The sequence below is a fragment of the Coptis chinensis genome, chromosome 7 (assembly GCF_015680905.1).
Source record: "Coptis chinensis isolate HL-2020 chromosome 7, ASM1568090v1, whole genome shotgun sequence".
Lineage (NCBI taxonomy): Eukaryota > Viridiplantae > Streptophyta > Magnoliopsida > Ranunculales > Ranunculaceae > Coptis > Coptis chinensis.
This window is the reverse complement of record NC_141462.1, coordinates 94,291,029-94,297,223: the sequence shown is the minus strand read 5'-3', so window position 1 is coordinate 94,297,223 and position 6,195 is coordinate 94,291,029. Positions and strand designations below refer to the sequence as shown.

The 6,195-nt window shown below is 42.8% G+C and overlaps 1 long non-coding RNA gene across 1 annotated transcript; it reads right to left on the bottom strand.

The window, feature by feature from the left end:
* Positions 1-3,431: 3,431 nt before the first annotated feature.
* LOC147490138 (uncharacterized) lies at positions 3,432-5,981 on the bottom strand. The gene is made up of 3 exons (XR_015203073.1): positions 5,590-5,981; positions 3,640-3,703; positions 3,432-3,521 (listed from the first exon to the last, which is right to left on the bottom strand). It is a non-coding gene; the product is annotated as an uncharacterized LOC147490138 (long non-coding RNA).
* Positions 5,982-6,195: the final 214 nt, after the last annotated feature.

Genomic DNA, 6,195 nt, shown 5'->3' with positions numbered 1-6,195 from the left:
AACTGGGGCATACTGGCCCGGGATTTGAACTTAGCAGAGGAGAAATGGGACACCGCACGCATCAGGTTAGAGGAATATCACCGTCGCCTGCGTAGACAATACGGCAAGCGATTGGGGCCTCGCAAACTCTAGATCGGCGATTTGGTTCTCAGATGAGTCACTCCAAGCACTAAAAAGGCAAACGAAGGAAAGCTGGGACCTAATTGGGAAGGGCCATACGTAGTGGTGGAGGTCGGAGGAGCTGGAACATACCGATTGCGGACCGAGGATGGAAAGCTGATAGAAAGGCCTTGGAATATAAGAATGTTGAAAAAATTTCATATTTGAATGTAAGGCCAGTCCGGGCAAGAGATGTGGGTTGTTTGCACATATATAATACAATGACACTTTTGAGAAGTTAACAAATAACCGTCACTCCTAGGGGCAAGACAATGCCCCACCAGGCTCGTTGGCCGTCGAGGAGAGCGAGGGGGATGACCCTTCGCGGACAGGAGGTCCGAATCAAACTTAGGGGCAAAGGCGGTGCCCGGCCGGTCTACCGATCCGCGAGAGAGAGGGAGAGCCCTTCATGGACATGATGTCCGAATCAAACTTAGGGGCAAGGCAATGCCCCAGCCGGCCTACCGGTCATAGAGAGAGCGGGGGGAAAGAGCCCTTCGCGGACATTGTGTCCGAATCAAACAGGGGGGGCAAAAATGCCCCCCGGCCTACCGGTCGCAGAGAGCGGGGGGGGAAGAGCCCTTCGCGGACATGATGTACGAATCAAACTTAGGGGCAAGGCAATGCCCCAGCCGCCCTACCGGTCATAGAGAGAGCGGGGGGAAAGAGCCCTTCGCGGACATTACGTCCGAATCAAACTTGGGGGGGGCAAAGGCGATTGCCCCGGCCACCGATCGGCCGGAGGAGGCGGGGAAGAGCCCTTCGCGGACATGGAGTCTGAATCAAACGTAGGGGCAAGTCAATGCCCCGGCAGGCAGATCGGTTGAGGGAGTGGGGAGTTAGAAAAAAAAAATGCACAAGACTAGAGACAGCAAACGTTGTAGTTAAACATAACATATGAAAATGGGACATCTCCAATAGGATGCCCACATGGTCAGCAAGGCTACAACTCCATGCAAAGCTCCTTACATAAGGAGGGAATTTAACATAAAAGTATTCAGAAGTGTTTAGGTCACCACGATTAAAGCATTCAGAGCCAAATACAAACAAAAACAAGACAAGTTCAAATTCAAGGAGAAGCTAAACGGGCATCCGAGGTGGTATCGACAGAGTCACCAATAGGGGTATCTTCAGCAGAAACATCAGCGACATCTTCAGTGAGAACGGTAGCGGCCTCAGCATTGGCTTCATCAATGGTCTCCCGGGTTCCTTCTAGCTCTTCAACAAAGATCCCTAACGCCACCGACCCCCGCCCGCTTTATATCGGGCGATGCCCATCTCCTCATCAGCGGGGATTAGCGGCACCTTTGGAAGGAGGCGACCTTCCTTGAGAAGCCGTGCATGCTCCTCTTGGATCTTCCTGGCCACTCTCTTGTCAGCTAACATCCGGTAATGGGCCTGGAGGGTAGTCATGTTGGTCTTGTGCTGACCTAGAAGAGCCGCGGTATCTTACTGATGTTGCTGGAGGAGAGAGGTACGCTGCTGGCTCAGGCGGTCATTGACTGAGTCCATATAATCCTGATGGTTGTTCTCTGCGATCCTCAATTCATCCTGAGCCCAGGATTTAGCTAGGTCGGCAGCGTCTAGCTCTTGTTGGAGTCGTACACAAGTAGCTCTTAGACCGTCGGAGCCGCCGACCTCTTTCTCCAAGGAGTCTACCTTGGACCGGGCACTAAACAGACCGCGGATCATGTAAGACATGTTCAAACTCACCTAAATACAGACCAGATAAGTAAGACAAAACGAAAAGACAAAGGAGCAGGAGTAGAGGGGAGGGGAGGTACCTTCTCCCAGTTGGTATACAGGGAGGTGCGGTGATGTTCAAAGGTGCCGGCGATTGGCATAGGCCTGGTCCTTTGGCAAGTGGGAGCCGTAGAAGATTGAGAATGCCACCGCGGGATTCTCAAGAGCTGAGTCCTCAACATTGACTTTGCGGTGGCGTACCTTGAAAACAGGAACAAAGTCGGCAGGAGTAGCAACTTCTTTTCCTGGACGCTGAGTGGTGGGAGGGGAAGCATCTTCTTCTGTCACGCGGGCGGCGGGAATGGGGTCTTCAGGCGCTACCATCCTCTGATGCTTGTTCGGGGCCCATCAGTAGGAATGGCCACCGCAGAAGGAGAGATTTTTGTTACTTCATCCTCATCACTATCAAACAGCTTCATCTGGGAGAGATCCATGTTCGCGGAAGGGGACTGAGGAGGGGTATTTTGATCTTCCCAAGTGGAGATGGCTCTGTAGGAAGGTAAATGTTCGGGTGCCAAAGGCTGAGGGAGAGCACGGGACGATAGGGCTGCGGACGTGGAATGAGAGCCTCGAGTAGGTTGGCAGCGGTGATGGTGAGACCGATAACCACTACACCATAACAGGCTATTACTAACGGGAAAAAACTGTTGCGAATAATTTTCGCAATGCTTTTTAAGCGTTGCAAATATGGCGTGGGTAAAGTGTTGCAAAAATTTGCAACGGTTAAAAAGCGTTGCAAACCAAATTTTCCAACGGTTATTAACCGTTGCAGAGTGACAATTACTAACGGTTAAAAAGTGTTGCAAACCAAATTTTCTAACGGTTATTAACCGTTGCAGAATGACAATTACTAACGGTTAAAAAACGTTACGTAGTTTGATTTGTAACGATTATTAATGGATGCTTTAATATTTATTTTTTGCTTTGCAACGGTTGTAAACCGTTACTAATGTGTTGATATAGTAAAAAAATATATTTTTATTTTTTTCCTACTCTAAACCTGCACCTCCTGTGGTTTCATATAGAAGCAAATAAAATTACCAAATGTTTTTTCATACCATTTGACAAGTAAAATAAACACAAGCAAACACCTGAAAACAAATATTATAGTCATTGAACCATATATATAACTTCAAAAGAGTTTTGAGGGTTACAAATTCAAATTTACTAAGGGTTACAAATTTCTATACGATTTTCCAAGCAATCCCGAATCTTCAAAATGCAATAACAAGTATTAGTGACGATAGCTTCACTCAATAGAAATCCTAGTGCCGCTCCACAAAGCCCATCTAATTCCAAAAAAATCACAAAACAAATAATGAACTCAGAAAAACAATCATACTAATTAAATTCATGCAATTAATTAAATACTTGACCCCCCCTCCTCAAAGATAGAGCATTTGTTGCCTACTCCCATATCTCGACGACATAAATAATGTTTACATAAAATTGGTGCATAAAAAGAAAACCTTATAGTAACTCGATGAGTTGAAAATTGAGAAAATGGAGAGTGGGGTTTAAGTTTTTACCTTGACGAGGAGCTTGAGGTGAACATGACTCATCAAATTGGGAAGCAATTTTTTTGGCCTTTTTGTTTTTCCCTTCATAAAATCGATACCCTACACAATACACTAAACGACAACAAATAGATGTTGCAGCAAATAGATGAACTATATCAGATTATAGGATTTACAGAAAAGGCACCCATGCCTTTATATGTATAAGAGTTCCACTTACCTCTAGTTGAAGTTCTCTTTTCCTCTATGTAAACTTAACAATCCCCGAAAGTGATAGGTGAGGCCTTCATAATCACATGATCAATTAATCAGATGAGCGAGCAAGTAAGAATAGCATGTATAAGCAAGAACAAAACTGTCGTAACTTCCTTTGTATAACTTGGATTAGTACAAGGTAAATTGGGTTTGAAACATAATTAAATTACCTACAACTAACGTTTAGACCATGAAAGCAGGTTCTTAACAGAAAATTCACATAACGCGACCAAACACAGAACTTGGTCAGAAAAATCCTGACGGGCCTCTCTGTATTAAAACAGTCTTAACCTACTGTGTAGATATTGAAACGAGGTGAATCCAACTGTATTGGAAAGAATACTTGCAGATCTAAAAATCTTATTCAAGCCCCGATACCTCATTCCCAAGTATGATTTTTCAGGACTTTTCTGAACCGACCCCAGAAAACTAAACCAAGAAAATTACCGCTTACATACTATATTATCAATTCATCTTCCTACACATATATGTTATGGCGAATAGAAAAACATCATAAGATAAAAATAAATCATACACATAGTTAACATAAACAAAATACTAAGTACTCACTAGTTTCACGTAATAAGAATCAAATGAGGGGTTGTTCTTCACGAGTGACAACGATATCCCTGGTCCTAAGCAAGGCTCACTCACAAGCGTTTCTCTCCTAGCTTCATCATGAACCTATAACCTGTTTGATGGTATAAATGGGTACTTGCACCCTAAAACAACAAGTATAGTATGGAAACTAATTAGAACGCTTCCCCTAACAGATGACAAGGTACGAACTAAAGGTATACACATGGTTTCTCGCTGCAGATTCTGCAGAAATTAAGAAGAGAACATCAGCCACATGCTCTGGGAATGTAACTGTGCTACATAAGTGTGGCAGTGGCTATTTGACTTCTTGAAAGTTCAACCAGTTCTCTTTGTAAGGTATAATCAATGTCCCTAAACTTCTCAGCCCCATTCAGCAGCAGCAAGCCTAATGTCCCAAATATGGGAGTCAAGAAATCGATGCTAGTTTGATGACAAGGTGATGAAAAAAGCAACATCAAGAAGGAAGTCATTAAAGAACTAAAAGCTGGAGGGAAGATTGCAAATGGGTTCATGTTCAACACAGTTGATGACTTGAGTATCCCCACTCACTAAATATCAAAGGTAGAGAACCGACCCTCAAACAACATCAAAGAAGTCATTTGGATACCGCCAAACTATGGTTTTGTGAAAGCTAATACCGATGGATCATCTGTTGGAAACCCCGGGACTTGGAGGTGCGAGGGAATAATTTTTCGAGACCACAATGCTCAAGTGATAGGAGTGAAAACCTACGGTCTAGGAATCACTACAAATTTTGATGCGGAATGCTATGCTTTAGTGTTGGCAGTAGAACTAGTAGTATTAAATGGATGGGTGAACTTGTGGCTAGAAAGTGACTCCATAGCAGCTACCCTAGCCTTCACTAGCGGCAAAATTCCATGGGTTCTCAAAGCACGATGGCTATGAGCAACTCAAAGACCATCACAATGGAGAATCTCACACATCTATCGTGAAGCAAATTTTGGAGCGGATGTTGTAGCAAAAATGGGAACAACTTTGAGTCAAGGCCAAGGACTTTGGAGCACTTCAACACCTCCCTTTTTAAAATGCATAGAAAGTCCTTGTAGGATATACTACAATTTTAACTAGGAAATGCTTGTACTGATCACAGAAATCCTTGAGTTGTAAACTATATCATTCATTGATGTAACATTTTTTTATTATATTAATAATATATCCCTACTTGCATGCCAAAAATAAATCATGAACCTATATAACCCCAATCAAAAAAATCAAATGGAAAGCTAGCAATCAACAAAGTTTCAAACTTCATACTTATTAAACCAAAAAAAAAAAGCAGCAAAGGAAAACGTACATGGCGTACTTATCGGCTTGAAACCTTGGAACTAATCAGTAGTGAAAAATCTACATGTTAACATTCCTTGAAAATCACAAGAAAATCATATCTATACATATTGTATATACAAGAAAATTACAGTTCTACAGGAATAACATTACTAGAAAAATTACCGAAAGCGATCTTGAGCTTCTCTTTAAGATAGAAAGAAGCCTGCTTCTTGAACTCATGGAAGGAAGGTGTGCCCATGTTGTTATCGTTTTTTATCGACGTGTCGAAGAACGAGCTAGCTAGTCAGTTATGATCCAAGGTAGAGAACTATCACAAACACTAAAATTGTGTGAGAACTGAAAAGGGTGCTTAACTAAGCTGACTTACCAAGAAATCTAACAATCCTTTTTACTTGTCTTTTCCCACACAAATGACTTCATATTCTTTGTGACACCATATCCTAACAGAGATTTCTTGGTCCTGCAAGGCTGGAACCCACCAAATTAGTTTCTATACAATACCTACTTGATAACCCCAACATCATTGATCTTGTTCCCTCCATTGACTTACAACAACACGAGCTGCCAAAGCTGGTTCACAATCCATATACTAGTAATAGATATAGAAACGACT